This window comes from Salvelinus sp. IW2-2015, linkage group LG20, assembly GCF_002910315.2.
Source record: "Salvelinus sp. IW2-2015 linkage group LG20, ASM291031v2, whole genome shotgun sequence".
NCBI classification, from domain to species: Eukaryota; Metazoa; Chordata; class Actinopteri; order Salmoniformes; family Salmonidae; genus Salvelinus; species Salvelinus sp. IW2-2015.
Window position 1 is genome coordinate 27,835,924 of NC_036860.1, and position 25,850 is coordinate 27,861,773.

Consider the following 25,850-nt stretch of genomic DNA (forward strand, 5'->3'; position numbering starts at 1 on the left):
TGTTTTCTTCCTTTGAAGTGCTGCTATTGCCTTTCAATTAAACTCCAATGTTATCAGCACATTGCAGCACGTATTTTCCTAATAAACTTCAACCGTTTTTGGATTTGGGCATTCCATAGGAGGGCACCCAATTAAGATTAGTTTTGATAGAACGCTAGCTTTGGTAATGTGGGCGCCTGAGGCAAAACGTTGCAACTGTAACCTCCGTGGAAGGTTTGACGTTGGTGGGGGATCATTTTGTTGATTATGAAGTGGTATCTGTTTGGTGCTTTCATCAGCTATTAATGACACTGTTAGAGTCATGTCGAAGGTCACAGGCAATCAAGGCAAAACGTGTCCCAAAGCTGTTCAAAGTGGTCAATTGAACATTTGTTAATGTTATCATTGGAAGCTACTTGAGAAGAAACTGTCTCCCAGTACTCAAGGAAAAGACAATGTTGTCTTAGCAATAAAGAGGACCCAACTGTCTTCTCTGTAAGGTGCCAAACTTCTGCATGCGTCCTCTCGGACTKTTCCTATCTCGCTGTATGATTAATGCCAGCCATGCTCTGTGTGCAGTCATCGTTCACTGCCCCACAGACAGGCGGAATTGGTCGCCAACAAAGGAGATATAAAAAAGTGCAAGCAATACGCGGCTGCTTTTCTCCCTCCAGACAAAAATACGGCACTTTGAAAGCCTTTGGCGGCTAATAGTTGAAAACAGCTGAAGCAGATTCAGTAACATATTTGTAGGATGTGTGTGGATCACGCCCATTGGCCCGTGTTGATTCTAAAAGGACATTGGATGGCAGAGACTATGTAATGTCTGAAATTGTAGCACATAAACCTCAAGTTAAAAGGACAAGAAACAAAATTATCACTGAATTAATACTATACTTGTGTCAAAAGGACTGTAATGAATACTAGAAAAAGGCGCAGATTCACACGCAGAGCGCGGCAGGTGTTTATTTCGCCTTCGCAGAAGGCAGGAGTCGTGGTCACAGGCAAGCAATGGTCATACACAAGTAGGCAAACTGGTAGGTGAATCAAAACTAGGACTGAAGGCTACAACTGGCTCACAAACGAGTTAGGAATAGGCTTAGTRGAGTCAAAACGAACAATACCTCACAAAGGCACAAACAGAATGAACTGAACTAAATCARGAGCTGATGAGACCAGGTGAGTAACTAAAACAGRTGAAATCAATTAAAAAACATGAAAGACAGGGCTATGTTCAAKAACAACRAAACAGAACACAAGTTTGACTAAGAAAATAAATACAAAACCTTACAAGGACGCCACTCAAAACCATCACTTTCCTTATGAACCTTGGAACAAACTTGCATAAACAACAAACTGGCTAAAGGTCTAAGCATSGGGAACTTGTTCAGTGCAACAACAGTGTACTGACAGAAAAAAAGGCTAAGCAGCAAAAGTTTGATACAATAATAAAAAAAATTGAGAGCAGTCATGTTAGAGCCAACAGTCCAAAGAGCAAAACCACAACGTAAATGAAAACCTGAGTCCATATCATCTAGGCTGCATTCAGTATGTTGTTACATTCTGAAATGTTCAATTGAATGGAAACAGTGCTGTATTGAACAACAAGTTAAATACGTCACTCAATGATTCAAGCCACACCTCGTCACACCCACCAAATGGAAACAAACGTACCTCAAAGTCTTTTCAAGAACGTAAAAGAAAGTTTGTGGGAAACGTGTCGTTCAGTACAAACCATTCCGCAACGTAGCAAACATTCAAGCAAACTGAACGCATCTCTGGTTGAGTCTTTTAAAGCAAGTCCAACTCCAATGGCAAGGAAACAGATCAAATCCAATAGAAAGACACACAAAAAAKACAAARRAAATMCCAACACAATCCCAGGTAAAAAGTMAATAATCCAACAGAAATCCAATAGGTCCAATGGAAATGGATAGCTCTGAACTATTCAATGTCTATTTTCCACCAAACCAGTGTGGAATATGGCAAAAAAGCAAAGAAAGGCCTGAAAACCCTCTCATCTTAATTCAAGATGTCCCCTGTCGGTTGGACACGCCTCCCACCACTACTACTTCTTCTTCGGTTTGGTAGTGTGTTTGGTAGTGTGTTTGGTAGTGTGTGGTCGATGACGTTACATTTTGTGATACAACAATAAAAAAGGAAGGGGGTTAAAAAAATAACTAATCCTACACCTATACTGTATATCACTATTTCATAAAAATAAAACTCACCACCCCATTCCAATACTTTGAACCTAACTGATCCAATACCAGGCCGATGCACCTTGTAATGTTTCTGCAGTAAAACCTTGTACACCCAAGTAGTTCTCTAAAGCTGCCACCACAACATATATTTTCTATTTTCTGTGATTTATGTTCCATTTCTGCGGTACARTTGATAGTCATGGCAATGAATGCTAAGAAGCCAATGTTACTGAAGCACAAATTTGTATCACTCCTTATTGGCCTAGGCCTACGACTCACCCTTKACCCATCATCCCCCACTCTCTTCACTGGCTCAACATATGACACTTTCTGTTATACTCTGACCCTGGCAACCTCAACATGTCTCTCTCGCAATGGGAACTTCTGATTCCCAGAAACATGGGAATATGGGTCAGCAAAAAGGCACTCCCACCGGGCCCAAATCCGCCTCCCACCACACCTATACCTACAACCTTAGGCCTAACGCTTAAAATAGGCATGTTTTCACCACAATACAGTGTAGTAACATAATATAAGTATTTTCTAAGTAAGACTAACACATTTTCATAGTTATATAATTGTATTTATTTTGGGAGCAATGTTTCATTGTAAGCTTTCGTGGTAACATGTTACAACCTTGCGGTTGAGACGTATCATAACGAATAGTTATTAAGCTTCCCATTATGAGCTAACTTAACCTACATTGCCAGTGGAGTATATTCGTCTCCTCAAGGTACCTGCGTGTCCAGGCTAGCTACAGGCTCATGCCTGTGTCTCCTTGGAGGGCCGCTGGCCTGACCCCTCACAATGGATTAGCTGTCCATGTAAATGAAGCCAATTAGGAACCTCCACATCACCTCACAACTGGGGCTAATTAAGCTCACTCCACAGCAGTAATGCCTTAATGTGTTCACTGGTCAGAGAGAGGAGGCGAACAGGGAGTTAGATTCCCCCATCTCATTGTCTAAGACATGCACACTAGAGGGAGGGAAGTTTGTGTGGAGGTGGAGGGGCAGTGCTATGTGATTGCGTGTGTGTGTGTGTGTGAGAGAGAGAGAGGGAGAGGGAGACAGAGTGTGTGTGTTTGTGTGGGGGGGTATGTGTTTGTGTGCGTGTGGGTGTGGGGAGGGGGGTTGAGGAGAAGAACAATATGAAGATTTTGATAGAAGCTTGATGAAAAATGCTGTGATACCAGCACCTGATGTTTGTGCAAATCATGCATCAATCAATTAAAGATCTGCATGGAAATCCAGTTAAATCATGGGTACATTGAGGACAGCTCGATGTAAGAAGTGAACTAATACAATGTTATCACTGAGAGGGTATACACAAAGTGGAATGCACATGATTTTATGAACACTATTATAATCCACTGCTTCCTTTTAGATCAATGCCTGGGTTGGTGAATACATTATTTCCCGTCTTTTGGAGCATTGACGGATACAGAATTTGTCGAAGGGTGAAATGGATTGTTCTGGCGTTTAGGGATTTCCAAGGCTACTCTGGAAAACATGCAGACAGAGCATGGAAATACAAGCCCATCCAGGCTGAAACAACAAATAGCAGGTGACTGTTAAAGACTTAGCCTGAGAGGATTATTTCAAGTGATTTATTCAAAACAATGTGCCGCTAACCAGGTATGGCGCTTAACTTCGACATATGTTACAGTTTAATTGGATGAGGTTCGACTTTGCCTGGGGAGTTTATCGAGATGACACTCCAACACCCAGCTGCATGTTCGCAGCAGTCACTGTATGTCATTATCACTTCCCTCAGCTCATCCATAAGCATCAGAACAGTCCTCTGGAGAGAGACCCTGTGAGAACCTTAGTGGTGCAAATTCTAAATTCTCAACAACAACTAAAAAATAATAATAATATATTTTTTGAAACATCAATCCCTGACTACAAACTTGAGTGGGGGAGTTATAGTGAGATATGGTAGAGAGAGGGAGTATACATTTGGTCTATTTGATTGGCTTTGCAGGCCTATTTGTTGGAGACATTCATTAGTAACAGCATAGTAGTAGCAAATCCTATGTAACTACAATGTTACACTACACTGCACTTATGCATGTGAGAAATAACACTTCAATAACACTTGATGTTGTTACTACGGTTATTACTGTGTAGTAACATACAGGACTTAAGATAGTGTTATGAGATGTTCTATTTTCAGAAGTAACAGTATATTGTTGACGCTTGAATCTTGAAAGATTTCTCACATTTTGAAGGGCTTTGTTGGAGGGTGGTCTTAAATGATTTGCTTCTCTGTGTATATATCCCTTAATGTGTATGGTTTTGAAACTCATAGTCTACAATACTCATTGGATAAAATTGTTGATAAATCCTAACTCCCGAGTGGTRCAGCGGTCTAAGGCGCTGTATCACATCCAGCTGTGATTGGGAGTCCCATAGTGCGGCGCACAATTAGCCCAGCATCGTCCAGGTTTGGCCGGGATAGGCCATCATTGTAAAGAAGAATTTGTTCTTAAATGACTTGCCTAGTTAAATAAAGGTAAAAAAATAATCTCCTATTCGTTCCATTTGATTTCAGTCACCGCATCCCTTTTCATTTGAACAAAACTTCTTTGCCAATGTGTTCAAGAGTATGCATGCTGTAGGCACAGCACATACACCTCGGATGATGTAAATTAGGCTCTCAGCTACAAAATATGCAAAAAAGTGATACAAATATAATCATAATTMGTTTTTCCCCACAAAATCCTTGCTAAAATGGAGCAGTGTAAAATAAGCTTTCTGTCATTGACCCAGCCTTAATGAATTTAGTTTATTTACATATCGAATTTGATTGACGAACATCAGTTTCAGTATTTCTTCATTTCATGGCCAGCCTAGAGTGGCCTCTTTCCTCTGCTGTGGTGCTGCATTGCAGTCAGCAATGTTTTCTCTCCATAGCTATCCATGGTCCTGAAATCAAAAAATCTTTGAGAAACAGAGAGATAAGGATGTTGTCACGACTTCTTCCGAAGTCGGTTCCTCTCCTTGTTCGGGCAGGGTGTTCGGCGGTCGACTTCACCGGTCTTCTAGCCATTGCCGATCCATTTTTCATGTTCCATTTGTTTTGTCTTGTTTTCACACACACCTGGTTTCAATTCCCTAATTACATGTTGTATATTTTCCCTCTGTTTTTCCCCCCATGTCTTTGTTGGGAATTGTTTATTTGTAAGTACTCGTGCTATGTGTTACTGGTGCGCTACGGATTTTGTACCCATGTGTTTGTTGTTTTGTATGCCGTTAGTTTTATATATTAAACTGCTCCGGCTATTCACCAAGTTCTGCTCTCCTGCGTTTGACTTCCCTGCCACCAGTTACGCACCMCTTACAGATGTAGTCTCTTTTAGTTTTAACATCACAGTGTAAACAGGTGACAGATAATTGAGTAATCTTACAAATTACTCAGTGATAGAATGAATGTGAGTTTATGATCAACGCTTACCTTTTCAAAGACAAGTTGACTCGCCTGGCCTTCCTGGCAGCAAAAACATGCACTGCTTCTTGGAGGTTGATTTTGTAACGCACAGGTTTCATAGTCTCTACCGGGCTCTCACTTCTCGTGTGAAAGCCCGGAGTGAGTCCATCTTTTACGTTCTCTTTCAGCACGTCCCGGATAAAAATGTTAAATCTCTTGGATGGTGTTAAAAACTCAAGCGCCTCCAAGCAACACGATGCGACATCAAAGAGAACCAGGTTCAGCTGCATGGACGAAAAAAGTCCCTTGGATTAATATCTTGCAGTAACAGCAGTACCACTGTCATTGGGGACGTGGAGCGACGAATCTGAGTCCGGTTCCCAAACTGTAGGGTCCCTGCTGGCATTGTTTGGAGGTGTGGCTAGGCCTGGTGCGACCAACGTTTCTTKTYCACCCAGAAAGCTGTCATCATCGGTGGATGTGGATGGCCCGGACTCCTCCACGGCTCCTCCGTCTCGGCGAACTAACGGCCTGTCCTCGGAGGCATGTTGCTCTCCTCACTAGTTGATGAACATTGCTGCATGCAGAAAATCTCTTTGGTTTAGAGATTGTGGCTCTTTTTTTATATTCGCTTCCTGATTGTTTTTGTCTCTTAGACATGGTATCAATTTGGTTACAAATCTCTATAGCTTACTTTAGCAGAAATTATTCCACTAGTAGCTAGCTAAAGTTAACAGGCTAGGTTAGGCTACTGCCTTAATCACTAATAGTCTTCGCCATACACAAACATTAAAAAACAATACAATAGTTTAATCGGCTGATTTATTATTATTAATGTTTCACAATTGGGTAATCCCGTAAAAACATACACATCACCATAGCTACCAAGGATAGTTGGAATTAACTTGGGAGAAGCAGGAATGGGGTGGGGGCGGGAACTGCAGCAACGGCTAGGGGCTGGTGGCAGGGCCACCGCCGGCGGTGCAGTAGCCGATTAGGGGCGCCAGAGGGCGGCAGCCAATTTTCAAAATTCTGCCACGAATTMAAGTGCCGCCATAGGCGACTGCATAATCTTGCCTAATGGGAGGGCCGGCCCTGTTTATGGGATTTTTTATTTCAGCTCATGAAACATGGGACCAACACTTTACATGATGCATTTATATCTTTGTTCAGTGTAATTTGACAACCCTGTTTGTAATCTTTTGAATGATATCAAACTAAACCGTTAATATTTTCCAGCGATGAAGACATGGAYGTTTCATGGTTTGGTGGGGTATGCAAAATTGGTCAACTTTGAGCACCTCTATCTTCTGAATGTTTTGGCATTCAGGTCCAAACAGTAACTTTCTGACCTCTTTTCACATGGGCAAATATGTATGAAAGTTTTGTTCAAACAAAAAGGGTTCCGGTCAAAAAGTGATTGAAATCAAATGGAACTACTTTTTATTCACTGAACAAAAATATAAACTCAACATTCAACATTCAACAATCAGTCAATTGAAATTCATTCATTAGGCCTTAATCTATGGATTTCAAATGACTTGGATCAGAAAACCAGTCAGTATCTGGTGTGACCACCATTTGCCTCATGCAGCGTGACACATCTCCTTCGCATGGAGTTGATCAGGCTATTGATTGTGGACTGTGGAATGTTGTCCGCCTCTTCTTCAATGGCTGTGCGAAGTTACTGGATATTGGCAGGAACTGGAACACGCTGTCGTACAAGTCAATCCAGAGCATCCCAAACATACTTAATGGGTGTTATATCTGGTGAGTATGCAGGCCATGGARGAACTGGGACATTTTCAGCTTCCAGGAATTGTGTACAGATCCTTGTGACATGGCGACGTGCATTATCATGCTGAAACATGAGGTGATGGCGAGGGATGAATGGCACAACAATGGGCCCCAGGATCTCTGTCAAGGTATCTCTGTGCATGCAAATTACCATTTATAATATGCAATTGTGTTCGTTGTCCATATCTTATGCCTGCCCATACCATAACCCCACCGCCACCATGGGGCACTCTGKTCACAACGTTGACATCAGCAAACCTTTAACCCACACGCCACTATACACGCTGTCTATCATCTGCCCGGTATGGTTGAAACCGGGATTCATTCGTGAAGAGCACACTTCTTCAGCATGCTAGTGGCCATCAAAGGTGAGCATTTGCCCACTGAAGTTGTTTACGACGCCAAACTGCAGTCAGGACAAGACCCTGGTGAGGACGACGAGATGAGCTTCCCTGAGATGGTTTCTGACAGTTTGTGCAAAAATGATTTGGTTGTGCAAACCCACAGTTTCTTCAGCTGTCTAGGTGGCTGGTCTCAGATGGTCCGCAGGTGAAGAAGCCGGATGTGGAGGTCCTGGGCTGGCGTGGTTACACGTGGTCTGCGGTTGTGAGGCCGGTTGGACGTACTGTCAAATTCTCAAGAACGTCGTTGGAGTAGGCTTATGGTAGAGATATAAACATTAAATTATATGGCAAAAGCTCTGGTGGACATTCCTGCAGTCAGTATGCCATTTCCACGCTCCCTCAACTTGAGACATCTGTAGAATTGCGTTGTGTGACAAAACTGCACATTTTAGAGTGGTCTTTATTGTCCACAACACAAGGTGCACCTGTGTAATGATCATGCTGTTTAATCAGCTTCTTGATATGCCACACCTGTCAGGTGGATTGATTATCTTGGCAAAGGAAATGCTCACTAACAGCAATGGAAACGAACATGTGCACAGCATTTTAGAGAAATAAGCTTTTTTGTGCGTATGTGTAATGTCTGCTTCCAACTCACACCCTCAAACATGTAGATCCCCTGAACGCAGCTCACTTTCCAGCTCACACTCTCAAACACCTAGATCCCCTGAACGCAGCTGACTCTCCAGATCCCAATCACCTAAATTCTAATCACCTGTTCACACACCTGTATGTCATTATGGATATCATAAGGTGAATGCACCAATTTGTAAGTCGCTCTGGATAAGAGCGTCTGCTAAATGACTTAAATGTAATTATCACACCCTATTTAGTTCAGTTCTTTGCACCCCATCACTGTGAGGTATTGTTTGTTTTGGGACACATGTCGTTCGGAGTGCTGTTTTTACCTGTGAGTTACTCATTGTGTGTGTTGTGTGTGTGTGTGTGGTGTGTGTGTGTGTGTGTGTGTGTGTGTGTGTGTGTGTTGTGTGTGTGTGGTGTGTGTGTGTGTGTGTGTGTGTTGGTGGTGTGTGTGGTGTGTTGTGTGTGTGTGTGTGTGTGTGTGTGGGTGTGGTGTGTGGGGTGGGTGGGTGGTGTGTGTGTGTTTTTTTGCCTGCCTCACTAATGATGCCTTTTGCCTATTCCCTGCCTGTACTTTAGGTATCGGATTTCCTATTATCTACCTATTGCCTGATCTCCTGGACTACGTTACTAGCCTTTTCCCTCCTGTACTGTTGCCCTTTTGGACAACCTGTATGACCTTCTGCCTGCCGCTGGACCCAGCTACCTGCCTCCTCCTGTGGTCCTTTGCAATAAACACCTGCTGCGCCCTGCTCTTGAAACCAGCTCTCTGTCTCCCCTCGTGTTCATTACAATATGGGATCTTTTATTTCCGCTCATGAAACATGGGACCAACACTTTACATGTTGCGTTTATATTTTTAAGTGTAGCAATAAGCACCACTCATAGCTGGTTAGTGACTAATTATTATTCCTATAACAATCAAATCAAGGCATTTTCTGTTATTGTTTACCATCAAACATGAATTCCCTTTTTCAGATGAATTGCTGAAATCTGAAGTGAGTTTCTTATGAAATACATGCATGGAATTGATGCAGTGAGTTCTGTGATCACCTATGGCCAATGCAGCAAGGTTTATAATCCAATTTGACACGTAATAATGACTACATGATTGTCTTGCAATCAAATTAATTYCGAAGCCCGATTCCATCCATATCTTTATTCGTAATTCAGTGAACATACACATTCCATGTATCCAACATTCGATGTGTGTCACCAGTAGGTGTGTGTGTGTGTTTTGGCGTTATAGCGCACGCTCAGGGCCTGGGGACATGTTCTGTCATCCCCCAGACACTTCCATCCCTGTAATTAGTGTCTCTCTGCCTTTAATGACACATTATTTTAATACAGAGCACTTCTACTCTGGGGCGGTATGCCACTGCCACTGCTGCCTTCCTGGGGGAAATCATGAACTGCTAATTAAGTAATGGCCCCAAATCCACTTTTTCCCCATCAGCACAWTAGGAAGAGAGACACAGAGACAGTGGACTTTTAATCACTTTTTAAAACAGGTGTGGATAGGGAAGGGTGGAGGCTGGCGTGGGGCCTATTCCCATTGGACCTGAGAAAGATAATGCCCTAAGAGAAGTTCCCTATAGGAAGGGAAGAGAGTAAGTCATAAAAGTTGGGGCACTTGTGAGAACAAAGGGAGATAGTGAATTATAGAAGAGTACTGTTTTTGTGTAAACATGGGCATAAGGCGAGGGAATGCAACATCTGGTCTGACAGACTGGCGATAGCACAATAAATGTTTGTCTTATAGTCAAAACATAAGGGTATAGCAAGTACTACAAAATACAGGTCCTCTTAGTAAAATAGAGGCAGCAAACTTTTCATCAGTAATGGGCCTAAAGTATAACAGTGTGTCCTACACTCAAATTATTMTTTAAAGGGAGTAGAATAGTCAAGCTACAGGAAAAACGCACACAACCGAAGCATTAGAGATGTAGTTGTGCCAACAGAAATGGGCCATTACATATCTAATGTCTAAATGAGCTACTTTACCATGTACTGTAAGGCCAGTGCATAATAAACATTATTTCCTCTGTGTCAAATGATAGCATCGGGCACTTCTCAGGAAGCCAAATTGGACCTTAACTTTTTTTTTTTCTCTCCGCCAAAAATATACAAAGTCAATTGTAATMATTTTCTCAATGGATATGCCGCCACAGTGTAATTTCGGATGAAGATCATTTATGGTWCGTTTAACGTCAATATCTGCTAAATGAWGTATGATGAGAACCTCTTATTTCCATGGAAGCCGTTGAAAGTGCGAGCGACTTTCTTACTCCCAGCGTCTTAACATCATCTAAAATGCCACTAACATTTCATTTATTATCGGTACGCAATCCAATTACTTGTTATTTTCCCCCATTGTTTGCTCGCATGGTAAAAAGTGGCTAGACTGTTATGTTGGTAAATGCCTGAGTCTATATCTTCAGCCATATAGCACATTTCCTAACAGGTTTCAAAGTTCTCTGTGGGATTTATTGTGGAATACATTATGTTCATACAAAAGAAAAATGTATTGGAATGGGAGCTATATAAGCCTGTGAAAATGTTGTGGCGAGTCTTAAACAGTGCATGGGGTTTTAAGGTCATGTAAATATTGATGATAGTTAATATTTAATATGTGGACACCCTGTTCCCTACATAGGACTCTGCACAAAAATAGTCCACTATGGGCTCTGGTGCTATTTCAAATCAAATTTGGGAYGCATACTTTGTTAACTGAACTCTTCAACTGAAGAACTATAAAACTCAGTTTTGGAAAATGTTGATGATATGGTACATTTAAGGAATAAGGCCCGAGTGAATGTGGTGTATGGCCAGTATACTATGCCCAAGGGCTGTTCTAAGCCACGACGCAACGCGGAGAGCCTGGATACAGCCCAATCAGCATTCAGGGCTCAAACCACCCAGTTTCCAATTTTAGTTGTATAGTGAATATGAATCCTCCACAGTATTGATATTACCTACAGAATATAAACAGACAACATGTACAATACATCTCCATTTCAGTTGACAACTTACTGATAAAAGAGCAAACATGTCTGAGAGTCTATGCTCAATGCTTCATTACTTAGTTCAATTATTAAATCAATTGAGTTGGGAGACTGTCGAAAACTATCCTAAATGTATCACCACATGCGAATTGGAGATGTATTTGATTATATGGGGGTTATGAAGACCTCCTGTATACTGTGCCTCTTCTATGAGACATTGACTAAAGGTGATGTTACAGGCCTGTGGAGAAGCTTGTTAAGCCCTGGGTTTAATTTCACATGCCAGTCCCTGAGTCAATAGTAACCACCACCAGATCTGGGTTCAAAAAATATTTSTAATCTTTCAAAATACTTTCGCTGTGCTTGGTTGCGCTTGCCTGGAGCAGTGGCACCAATGGAATAGTCCCAAACGTGCAAACACCACCTCTCTGCACTCCTGCAGGTGAAAGTGAATACCATCTGAACCCAATTTTTAGCAATGTCTAGGATATCAATAATAGCCCTTTCATGGCTACCAGAGAATCCAAATGSATGTCTTTAATCACATAGTRTGTGGAAGAGTTGATATGGAATACTCATTCTATTAGTTATCGCTTATTAGACATTGACAAATATTCTTATATTATATTATGGGATTAACAATCTATATAGATCTCCACCACCATATGAAAATATCCTTATTTGTAAAGTCATATAGCCTTTCCAAGCTGTGGGACTTGGGTTGGGCATTGTGTTATTGGAATCCATAGCTCCAGCTCGAGATATACCCACTGTTTGTTCTCTCCGCTGACTTCTAATAGGTCACGTCAATCATCCGTCTCAGTCTATCGCTGTCAGTTGTGAAATAATACCACCCTGCTCTTCAGATTCTGACGTCATGCACACTTAGATGTCTACATTGGGGAACAGTCTAGAGAAGTAACCCAGCTAGCACATGTGGTTCTTTGGAAGTTGCGGGAACAAGTTTTGGTTTCCCATTGATTATGGGAACGAAGCCATACGTTTCCTGACTGGTAAAACTGAACGTTTTTAAAATGTTCTGGGAACTGAAGTTAACATTTTACCTGTTGTGGCAACATACATTTTAGAACCATGAGGAAATCTGCAGAAAACTCTGTTGAAGTACTGAAATTCCCACAGAAGAACATGGTTTTTTAATTAACATTCTAGGAAAAACGTAAGAATAATTTAAATAGAACCATGAGGAAAACTGTATAAAACGTTATGCTGAAGTACTGAAATTCCCACCTAAGAAACATATGGTTCTCACAACATTATGTGCTAGCTGCGTATCCTGCACCACTCCCAGAAAGTTGTGGGAAGGTTATGTAAAATAACCATAGGATAACCACTCTCTCACCAAGTTCTAACATATGGTTCTCAGAACATTATGTGCTAGCTGGGAACAGCATTTAGTGTATCACTGACACAAATTAAAGGAGTCACTTCGTTTGAATTCTTATTGCATAAAGTATTCATTGCATTGTTTGACAGTATAGACGGGTGAAAAAGAGCTGTCATTGTCCCTKGATCTGAATGTGTCCACATTGTGTCCGGATTCCCCGCTATATTCAAATGCCAGTATGCATTCTACAAACGGTGGAATAAGCAAAATATGATAACTCAACAACAGCTGATGGCTGTAGCTAATTAGCCAGCTAACCTCTGTAGCAAGCAACACCCAAGGGATTGCAAGCGAGTTAGCATAACTCTAGCTAAACAAAAAAAACTTTTTTCAAATTATTAGCTGGCTTGCTAGCATTTATGAGGCCAGCAATCACGTTCCTCACACGCTAGGAATGTATTTCCTCTAACGTTATAATGAAAAGGTGCCTCTCGGTCCCAAAACACAAGTTCTCTGGAGACTTGTGGGAGGAGTGCTGATGACGTCGCCCACTGTATGCACTTTCGGTAGCCTGATTGTGTCCAGATTGAGTGGACATATTTGTCATCTCTTTGRACCCGAAAGTATGGTAATTGGTAGTATGATTGCTTTTATGGTCTGTTGATGTACAGTAYCAGTMAAAAGTTTGGACACACCTACTCATTCATGGGTTTGCTTTATTTTTACTATTTTCTACATTGTAGAATAATAGTGAAGATGTCAAAACTATGAAATCAAATTGAGGCCAGGTCATCTGATGCAGCACTCCATCACTCTCCTTCTTGGTCAAATAGCCCTTACACAGCCTGGAGGTGTTTTGGGTCATTGTCCTGTTGAAAAGCAAATGATAGTCCCACGAAACGCAAACAAAATGGGATTTTGCCATGCTGGTTAAGTGTGCCTTGAATTCTAAATCACTGATAGTGTCACCAGCAAAGCACCCCCACACCATCACACCTCCTCCTCAATGCTTCATGGTGGGAAGCACACACGTGGAGATCATCCATTCACCTACTCTGCATCTCACAAATACATGGTGGTTGGAATCAAACATCTCAAAATTGGACTCATGAGACTAAAGGACCAATTTCCACCGGTCTAATGTCCATTGCTTGTGTTTCTTGGCCCAAGTAAGTCTCTTATTATTATTTTACCTTTATTTAACTAGGCAAGTCAGTTAACAACAAATTCTTATTTTAAATGACAGACTAGGAACAGTGGGTTACCTGCCTTGTTCAGGGGCAGAACAACAGATTTTACCTTGTCAGCTCAGGGATTCGATCTTGCAACCTTTCGGTTACTAGTCCAACGCTCTAACCACTAGGCAACCTGCCGCCGCAGTCTCCTCTGAACAGTGTATGTTGAGATGTGTCTGTTACTTGAACAATTTCTGAGGTTGGTAACTCTAATGAACTTACCCTCTGCAGCAGAGGTAACTTTGGGTCTTCCTTTTGTCATTGAAATTCAGTACTGAGAGAGATTTGGTCATTTCTTCAAGCAATCATTTTTATGTAATTTTGATTATTTATTGCAATAATGATGCTGGCCGACCCCCCCACCCGTGAGTGTTGGACCGAATAACCTAACCTTTACACAAATGCAGAGAACTATATATAGCTGACACTAACAATGCTCGGTCATGGTTGGTTCAACCTCCSTCATGCACACCACGGAGCATCATAAGCCACTCTGGGTTCATCCTGTCGTTATCTGCACGTGGGTTTTTGTCTTAACCCCACCCTGGCTTATTTTCCCAGATGCAAGGATGATTTTGAGACAATGAAGGATTGTTCTACTCCTAAGCTATCTCTAGTAAAACACATTATTGTCTATGTAATGCAGTCTTTAACTAATTAGCTGCAGGGAACTAGAGTGGAGACCATAAAAACACAGACACTAACAGGACAGAAATATCCTTCTATTTGTTAAGTATTAATTGCTAACTATTAATATCAAACAAATCAGGTAATTGAGTAATTTTTCGATCAGACATCCATGTGGCGATCCTCCTGAGAGCCAGTTTCATCATARCGCTTGATGGTTTTTGCGACTGCACTTGAAGAAACTTTCAAAGTTCTTGAAATTTTCCACACTGACTGACCTTCATGTCTTAAAGTAGTGATGGACTGTCATTTCTCTTTACTATTTGAGCTGTTCTTGCCATAATATGGACTTGGTCTTTTACCAAATAGGGCTGTATACCACCTTCTATACCTTCTGTATACCACCCCTACCTTGTCACAACACAACTGATTGGCTCAAACGCATTAAGAAGGAAAAATATTCCACAAATTAACTTTTAATAACTTTATTTTAACAATAAATGCATTSCAGGTGACTACAGTGGTTGCTTAAATAAAAGTTTTGAGATCATGCCGCGGAACTTAGATGTAATTTGTGGTTTAGTACGGTACCCTGCGTCACTACTTCATTGCTCCAGACCAGTGCAAGGAGGAGTTAGAGCACTGATTATGCTTTTGGGTCCCAAGGCTCTACTGTGTCTCTAACTGACAATGAATGGGYGACATAAACCAAATAGAAACTGRTAATTGTGCATGACTTCAAAATTGAATATCAATTAACTAAATAATGAGGATGAAGAAGGTGATTGAATTTAGAACAATAGTGTAAGAATTGCTATTCCTCTGTCCTGCACGCACACACCCGGAAAAAGCCACACATTTTTGTGTTACTCCTTGTCAGTATTACTTGCTAAAACTGTTGTTACACTAATTTAATTCTAAGAGAAATGAAATTGTTAAAATATATTCAATGATATTCTTAAGATATACAGCTGAAGTCGGAAGTGTACATACACCTTAGCCAAATACATTTAAACTCAGTTTTTCACAATTCCTGACATTTAATCCTAGTAAAAGTTCCATGTCTTAGGTCAGGTAGGATCACCACTTTATTTTAAGAATGTGAAATTTCAGAATAATAGTAGAGAGAATTATTTATTTCAGCTTTTATTTCTTTCATCACATTCCCAGAGGGTCAGAAGTTTACATACACTCAATTAGTATGTGTTAGCATTGCCTTTAAATTGTTTAACTTGGGTCAAATGTTTTGGGTAGCCATCCACAAGCTTCCCACAATAAGTTGGGTAAATTCTGGCCCATTCCTCCTGACAGTGTAACGGATCTCCTCTTCGTCTGAGGAGGAGTAGGAAGGATCGGACCAATGTGCAGCGTGGTAAGTGTTCGTCATCTTATTAAAATGCACTGAACASTAAAATACAAAATAAACAAACAAAGAACCGAAACAGTTCCGTCTGGTAACTAATACAAAGACAGAAAACAACTACCCACAAATCATAGTGGGAAAACAGGCAACCTAAGTATGGCTCTCAATCAGAGACAACGAAAGACAGCTGCCTCTGATTGAGAACCATACCAGGCCAAACACATAGAAACAKAAAACCTAGACCTACAACATAGAATATAAACACACAGAGCAAAACATAGAATGCCCACCCCAACTCACGCCCTGACCAAACTAAAATAGAGACATAAAAAAGGAACTAAGGTCAGGATGTGACAGACAGAGCWGGTGTAACAGAGTCAGATTTGTAGGACTCCTTGCTCGCACACGCTTTTTCAGTTCTGCCCACACAATTTCTATAGGATTGAGGTCAGGGCTTTGTGATGGCCACTCCAATACCTTGACTTTATTTTCCTTTAGCCATTTTGCCACAACTTTGGAAGTATGCGTGGGGTCATTGTCCATTTGGAAGACCCATTTGCGACCAAGCTTCACCCCTGTCTGATTTTCTGAGGGCTCTAGAGCAGGTTTTCATTAAGGAACTCTCTGTTCTTTGCTCTGTTCATCTTTGCCTAGATCCTGACTAGTCTCCTAGTACCTGCCGCTGAAAAACATCCCAACAGCATGTTGCTGCCTCCACCATGCTTCACCGTAGGGATGGTGCCAGGTTTCCACCAGATGTGATGCTTGGCATTCAGGCCAAATAGTTGAATCTTGGTTTCATCAGACCAGAGAATTTTGTTTCTCATGGTCTGAGAGTCTTTAGGTGCCTTTTGACAAACTCCAAGCGGGCTGTCATGTCCCTTTTACTGAGGAGTGGCTTCTGTCTGGCCACTCTACCCTAAATGCCTGATTGGTGGAGTGCTGCAAAGAATGTTGTCCTTCTGGAAGGTTCCCCTATCTCCAAAGAGGAACTCTAGAGCTCTGTCAGATTGAATACCGGGTTCTTGGTCACCTCCCTTACCAAGGCCCTTCTCCCCCGATTGCTCAGTTTGGCCGGGCAGCAAGCTCAATGAAGGGTCTTGGTGGTTCCAAACTTCTTCCATTTAAGAATGATGGAGGCCACTGTGTTCTTGGGGACCTTCAATGCTGCAGAAATGTTTTGGTACCCTTTCCCAGATCTGTGCCTTGACACAATCCTCAATCGGAGCTCTATGGACAATTCCTTTGACCTCATGGCTTGGTTTTTGCTCTGACGTGCACTGTCAACTGTACAGTCGTGGCCAAAAGTTTTGAGAATGACACAAATATTAACTTTCACAAAGTCTGCTGCCTCAGTTTGTATGATGGCAATTTGCATATACTCCAGAATGTTATGAAAAGTGATCAGATGATTTGTCCCATAAATTGCAAAGTCCCTCTTTGCCATGCAAATKAACTGAATCCCCAAAAACATTTCCACTGCATTTCAGCCCTGCCACAAAAGGACCAGCTGACATGTCAGTGATTCTCTCATTAACACAGGTGTGACTGTTGACAAGGACAAGGCTGGAGATCACTCTGTCATGCTGATTGAGTTCGAATAACAGACTGGAAGCTTCAAAAGGAGGGTGGTGCTTGTTATCGCTGTTCTTCCTCTGTCAACCACGGTTACTTGCAAGGAAACACGTGCCTTCATCATTGCTTTGCACAAAAAGGGTTTCACAGGCAAGGATATTGCTGCCAGTAAGATTGCACCTAAATCAACCATTTATCAGATCATCAAGAACTTCAAGGAGAGCGGTTCAATTGTTGTGAAGAAGGCTTCAGGGCGCCCAAGAAAGTCCAGCAAACGCCAGGACCGTCTCCTAAAGTTGATTCAGSTGCGGGATCGGGGCACCACCAGTACAGAGCTTGCTCAGGAATGGCAGCAGGCAGGTGTGAGTSCATCTGCACRCACAGTGAGGCGAAGACTTTTGGAGGATGGCCTGGTGTCAAGAAGGRCAGCAAAGAAGCCACTTCTCTCCAGGAAAAACATCAGGGACAGACTGATATTCTGCAAAAGGTACAGGGATTGGACTGCTGAGGACTGGGGTAAAGTCATTTGCTCTGATGAATCCCCTTTCCGGTTGTTTGGGGCATCCGGAAAAAAGCTTGTCCGGAGAAGACAAGGTGAGCGCTACCATCAGTCCTGTGTCATGCCAACAGTAAAGCATCCTGAGACCATTCATGTGTGGGGTTGCTTCTCAGTCAAGGGAGTGGGCTCACTCACAATTTTGGTCCCGACTTAGGACCACGTCAACAGATAACAGTATCCTGTAAAAGAAGAGAAGATAAATTATAATTAGAAATTATAAGACTGGAAATAAAGTATCTGGTTTGTGGACAGCGTAGCTCAGAATTTATAAAATGTATTTCCAAAATACCTCTTTTGTATTTTTCTTTTGGTATCAACAGTAATAAGGTCATACAAAAATAAAATCACTCACATAAACGTCATCCATCACAAATACATGTGGAAATACATTTGGACCTATAGTAAATCCTTACACATTCACACTCTCACTCATTCATTACACAGTGCAAGACCACACACACACACACAAACACACTGGCCTTTTCACAGCTTAAAACTATTAATTTAACTAGCACACGTAGCTAGAAACATTCACTAAACATAACAATGAGCAACAATGAGCAGCCATCTTCCACTTCAAAAGAAGCGCCATGAGGCTACTGAATTTACAGAAACAAACACTGGAAATTTAAACGTTTCTAACATCCAAACAGTACCAAGTACCAAATATTACTAGATATACATGATGAAATGGAGCCATGGAGATATGAAATAAGTGACAGGAGCTACAAAATACATGCAAAGCGGCAACCAAACAGTCCGTAAATTACTCCGTTTTTTTCTCTAGCTAAGCTGCATGGCTTGCCTCACAGCACCAAACTATTTCAGTACCATCACAAAACTATCAAATAGTAAAACCACTAACTGACCATTAGTAGTATATTATACTTACAAGTAACAATAAAGTGTATACCTTTATACATAATACCGATCTGCAAAACATTACAAATGATGAGACTGGTTTGTGGACAGCTTCGCTCAGGATGAGGAAGTAGCGCCAAGGCCAAAGTACATCACAAACCAGAGCTCACAAATGTATGTCTCCCCCATGTGGTGAGACTTGGTATAAATGACTTCCAACATAACGTCTGGAGGACATATATTCTTAAATAAAAGAAAACAAAATTAACACAGAACTGTGACCATACATTTTGTGTGTGTCACAGTAGCCGAGCAAAATACACATTTATTTAGCAAAATGGACAATAGAGCATACTATTTTATTCTATTCTGTAAATACAATTGTTTTCTAAGCATCTGTTGGGTGAATACCCTTTTTAGTTCAGAGCCCAATCTTCTTGAGTTCATTGTTGATCTAATAGTTCTGAAGTTATTTCAGTTTCTGTATTGTGCTCTCTTTTTCTGTGAAGTTCTCATAGAGGAGAAAAAACTTCTTTCAACATCGATTCAGACAGACTGCATGTCACAGAGACTCCATTCATTATACACCATAGTTCAAATAGTGATCGAAGAACTAATGTTCCAAACATTATGAAGATAATTAAGATACATGACTAATTGGTTAGAAATAACATGGTTGGTGTTTCTCCGTGTTCAATGTATATTCAGCGGCTAAGAGCCTTTACTGCTAAATCCTTAAACTAATTTATCATTGCCATCTGCTCATTTTATAGAAACAAGCAATAAGGWACTCTAAAAAATAAGATTCTAAGGCATATCTAAACTTTTGACAAGACCTTGAGTGACATTTTCTATTGGAAATTAAATTAAATGTTCAGTATTTGGCAACACATTATTATAATAATTATAAAAGTGCAGAGAATACTTTCAAAACAGAATTGCATCAAGATGTGTTTGTGAACCAGACTATTATTAGTCTCTCTCTCTGTTTATATAACAGATACAGTATTGTAGCCAATTCGGGTTGTTACGCCAAAAGATCCAAACCTCTTGACAAGGTCGCTAGGTGTGGGGTTGAGTTTGCTAGACTACCCTCTTACCTAGGGAGAGTGTGTCCACATGCTTCTCTAAAAAAAAGTCCCTCACGTGTACATGCCTCTCCGATGGCTGAACGGGCACCATCCCACTTGACACCAGTGCAGCGAATTCGGGGGTAGCCCAGAGTCGAAACCGGGTCCAGCAAATGTTCAACCAACACATCAGCCATTACGCTAAGAGATCCTCTTGACAAGGTTGCTAGGTGATGGGTTAAGGTCACTACATTATGCATGGTCATAGACATCATCAACCTACTACAAATACTATCCAGTTATTGACCTCATGTCAATTTGAGGTTACTGACATTAGAATGCATGACTGTTCTTGTGAAGCCAATATTTATATCCAAAAAAGGAGTGTTAATTTCTAGTGATATACAKTACCAGTCAAAAGTTTGGACACACCTACTCATTCAAGGGTTTTTCTTAATTTTCACTATATTCTACYTTGTAGAATAATAGTAAAGACATCAAAACTATGAACAAAAACATTTGAATCATGTAGTAATCAAAATATATTTTATATTTTACATTCGTCAAAGTAGCCACCCTTTGCCTTGATGACAGCTTTGCACACTCTTGGCATTCTCTCAACCAGCTGCACCTGGAATGCTTTTCCAACAGTCTTGAAGGAGTTCCCACATATGCTGAGCACTTGTTGGCTGTTTTTCCATCACGCTGCGGTTCAACTCATCCCAAACCATCACAATTGGTTTGATTTTGGGTGATTATGTAGGCCAGGTCATCTGATGCAGCACTCCATCACTCTTCTTCTTGGTCAAATAGCCCTTACACAGCCTGGAGGTGTGTTTTGGGTCATTGTCCTGTTGAAAAACAAATGATAATCCCACTAAGTGCAAACCASATGGGATGGTGTATCGCTGCAGAATTTTGTGGTAGCCATGCTGGTTAAGTGTGCCTTGAATTCTAAATAAATTACAGACAGTGTCACCAGCAAAGCACCCCCACRCCATCACACCTCCTCCTCCATGCTTCACGGTGGGAACCACACATGCGGAGGTCATCCGTTCACCTACTCTGCATCTCACAAAGACACGGTGGTTGGAACCAAAAATCTCATATTTGGACTCATCAGACCAAAGGACATATTTCCACCGGTCTAATGTCCATTGCTCATGTTTCTTGGCCCAAGCAAGTCTCTTCTTATTATTGGTGTCCTTTAGTAGTGGTTTCATTGCAGCAATTCGACCATGAAGGCCTGACTCACGCAGTCTCCTCTGAACAGTTGATGTTGAGATGTGTTTGTTACTTGAACTCTGTGAAGCATTTATTTGGGCTGCAATCTGAGGTGCAGTTAACTCTAATGAACTTATCCTCTGCAGCTTGGCTAACTCTGGGTCTTCCTTTCCTGTGGCAATCCTCATGAGAGCCAGTTTCATCATAGCATTTGATAGTTTTTGCGACTGCACTTAAAGAAACTTTCAAAGCTCTTGAAATATTCCACATTGACTGACCTTCATGTATTAAAGTAATGATGGACTGTTGTTTTTCTTTGCTTATTTGAGCTGTTCTTGCCGTAATATGGGGCGGCAGGTAGCCTAGTGGTTAGAGTGTTGGACTAGTAACCGAAAGGTTGCAAGATCGAATCTCTGAGTTGCCAAGGTAAAAATCWGTCGTTCTGCCCCTGAATAAGGCAGTTAACCCACTGTTCCTAGGCCATCATAGAAAATAAGAATTTGTTCTTAACTGACCTACCTAGTTAAAAAAATATGAGCTTGGTCTTTTACCAAATAGGGCTATCTTCTGTAATACCATCCCTACCTTGTCACAACACAACTGATTGGCTCAAACACATTAAGAAGGAAAGAAATTCCACCAATTACCTTCTGACAAGGCAGACCTGTTAATTGAAATGCATTCCAGGTGACTACCTCATGAAGCTGGTTAAGAGAATGCCAAGAGTATGCTAAGCTGTCATCAAGGCAAATGGTGGCTACTTTGAAGAATCTCAAATTGAACACTTTGTTGGTTACTACATGATTCCACATGTGTTATTTCATAGTTTTGATGTCTTCACTATTATTCTACAATGTAGAAAATAGTAAAAATAAAGAAAAACCCTTGAGTGAGTAGATGTGTCCAAACTTTTGACTGGTACTGTATTTACAGTGATTCAAATTATATCCTGCCCAGGAAGAGAAACAAACTAGTGACTTGACACAAGGTTTTGATTATCATGAAACTGTAACATTATAGGATCTCATCAAATGAATTAGACATAGCGCATACTATTCTATTCTGTAAATACAAATGTGATCAAAGCAACKGCTGGGTGAATACCCTCTTTAGTTCAGAGCCCAATCTTCTTGAGTTCATTGTTGATCTAGTACTCTCAAACGCCCAAGAGACCAATACATCTGGCCGACGCACAAATKATATGTATGGGCTCCTGATGGAACACCACGCCCAAGAAGAGTTTTGCGATGTGAAATGTTCCTAATCCACTTGTTTGAGGGTCTCCCCAATAGGCCCACTAATGGCACTGGCTAATTAGACTCCCAGGGAGTTAGAGAGATGCTGTGGTTTGGGCTCCCGTCAGGATGGGTAGGCAGAGTGGTATTCTCCAGGGCAGAGGTGCCCTGTTATTGTGTGTCAGCTGGAGTAGATGAATGCCTCCTCTTCAGCGCTGCGTGCCAACAGCTGTTGTTTCAGACCACTGATAAACRATCCTCTGTTCTCCTCTGTGCAACCCCCGTACCCATTCTTCAAAACCGAGTTTAATCTCAGCCACACAGAACGGACYGACACCACCGCAGCAGCCCAGAACGATGGGGGAGCAAAGTGTGTGTACTCTGTTAGTATGGGTCTCTATGATGGTGCATATGATGAATGAACTCTTTTGTGTGTACCTGTTTGTTTGTGTGTTGACATATGTGGACTGTCTGGATATCAGTAATTATGTGTGCCTATATAGGCAATTACATGCATTTGTGTTGCTAAACATAACACACCTGTGTGCACACATGCCTACATTCATTTGCATGTGTTTATATTTCGTAATGTAATCATTTCTGTGCTTGTGCATTAATTTATGATTACAGGTGTAGCTGTTTGTGAAATATTTCAGAACGATCAGTACATTTTTAAAGGCATTACATGCTAATTGGGTTTGGACTGAACATATAATATGAAATATGATCAAAAGGCTATATGTGTCAAGGCTTTAATCTCATGTATATATGGAGGCATTGGAATGCCGAGCTCGCCTCATAACAATAACAGCTTAATTAAATCGCGTGCATTAATTATTGTTCATACATTATGAAATTACCCTGGCGGCTGTGCCTGAAAGTAGACCTCAGCAATTCCACAGCAGTGTTGATGACGTGGCAGAGCGAAATGATGTGACTTCACAGTCATWAAAAAAAACTTGAGAGATCATTGGAGATTCATTTTCAAAGGAAGCACAAGCTATCATGGCTCAATATTTGCCAATATGCTGGCCCTTTCCGGTTGCTCTATGTGATTGTGTTTGTGGATAAAACTTGACCTCTGTGTGCTTTGCTTACCCATCTCATTAACCGTCATTTAATCATTAGAAAACGTGTGGAATTTGATCCGGCAAAACACAGTGAACACGGAGCCAAGTACAATGGCTGTCATGCTGAGATAGAATATGTTAGGAGGGTTGAATCTAGGGCCGGATGAAGTGTGCTTTTGATCTATGGTGTATTATAGGCTCCTTTTCAGGGAGTCATGTCTCCTCTCACTGATGACAGCCCTCATCAATTAACTTGGCCCGCCACCAGAGGCATATCAAATAGCTTTAGCACGCAGTCCTTTTCCCCCTCAGTTTAGTATCAAAAACAGCACAAATGGGAATTTTGTGTAACAGATGGACCCTTCTATTAAATGCTGAACCAGACCACTTGTTACGAAGCTTTTACGTACTGCCTGTTACATATTTCAGTTTGGTGTATTTTAATTTGGAGCACTTGCAAGCAATAAACCACCTAAGGAGTGAACCGTATGCCAAGCCAATGGCGGTTGGTCTAGTAGGGCTACTGATAGCAGTCAGCATAGCATCATCCAAAGGAGTTCAAACCCTGGACTCCTGAAAAAAACAGTTTACCAGCCAGGTACTGTAGGTAGGAAATCAAAAATGTTATGGTATGAAGCAAGAATGAATGTGTATACTGTGTTACTTCTGGTATTTCTAACAATTAACATGATTTATATCAGGAGATTAAAACAAGTCTTGCTGAGACTTAGGCTGTCCTAATATGGACATTGTAAACATCCTAAAATGTTAGAAATATCATGCCCAGAAGCTGGCTTGGTTGTGATTTGTCWACCTCCCCTCTTTATTATTAATGATGAAAACACTACAGATTTAAGCTATTCAGGCATCCAATTGGATGCATAATTAAAAGCCTACCAAAAGTCAGTTCCAAGCCTCTTCAGATGGCTATTTCTCTAGATGTAACAATCTAACCACAGGGCTGGATTTTMKGTTCGGAAAGGAAAATTGCCATGACAGCTATGTTTACTAATACACCAGAATGAAATGATGCAAGCTTTAAGTCACACAACGGGCAGACTGAGCTGTTCTGTTGCGATGGCTCCCTCTGATTCTTGCTAACCCATTCTCTCTTCTGCCCAGCATTAGCTGTCGTAACAATGGCTCACCTGCTGCCAAAGTCTGGACTAAGGAGCTCGTCTCCGGGCCCAGTCGCCCACATGTCCAGACACAGGTTGTGGAAATGGAGATAGATTTATTTTACCCATCTGGCCTCCCCTTGGCTATCTGGTAACTGTAGCATTACTTTTCCTATCGTGGTGACCCATGTTGTGAGGACACAGTGATAGAGCTGGTATGAGTTTCTAATCTTGGACTTGCATAAATTCTCACTCTATCTAGAACCTGCCACCCAACTGCTGCCTCATACCGCCCATCTAACAAACATTCCAGAACTTACGATTAGAATTTCCTATGTGGGAGGAGGGAAAAAAATACAGGGGAATTCATGTGGAAACTTTTAATCGAACAGCTGTTGCTTCCTGAGGTGGCTTCTCCGAGGTTGCTGGCGTCCAAACAGAATGCCTGCACAAAAATACAAAAAACACAGGGGCATTATTGTCTAATACTTAATCGATGTTTGATACATGACAAAAAAATATTGTGCAGCACCAATAAGGAAAAAAAACGGAAGCATATGCAGAAAAGTACCTCATACAGTACCTACTATAAAATATGGTCATAGGAATATTTTTCTTCCACTGGTCATGGGGCCCTTGTTAAAGGTCCAATGCAGTATCAAATCATTTCTGGATAACAACTAAGTACCTTACTGTGACAAAAAAAATRAAAAATGTCAAAAAGAAACAAAAATAGCTTCTTAGCAAAGAGCAATTTCTCAAGCAAAAATATTGCTACACTAAAAGGGTTATTCGGCTCTCCCCATAAGAACCCTTTGGAGAACCCTTTTTGGTTCCAGYTAAAACCCTTTTGGGTCCTAGGTAGAACCCTTTTCACAGAGGGTTCTACATGGAACCCAAAAGGGCTCTACCTGAAACCTAAAATGGTTCTACCTGGAACCAAAAATAGTTATCTTATGAGGAAAGCCGAAGAACCATTTTGGAACCCTTTTTTCTAAAAGTGTAGGACTGTCTGAGTGGGGATGGGAAAATGGAAAATGAACCATTATTGGTAGAGAGGTTTGGAACTTTCTTTCTTATTGGTCTATTAACTAATTTACCATGGAAGGCCAAAACTCCATCCCACCAAAACAGGCTGAAATTTCAGGCGGTCTTTTSAAACAGC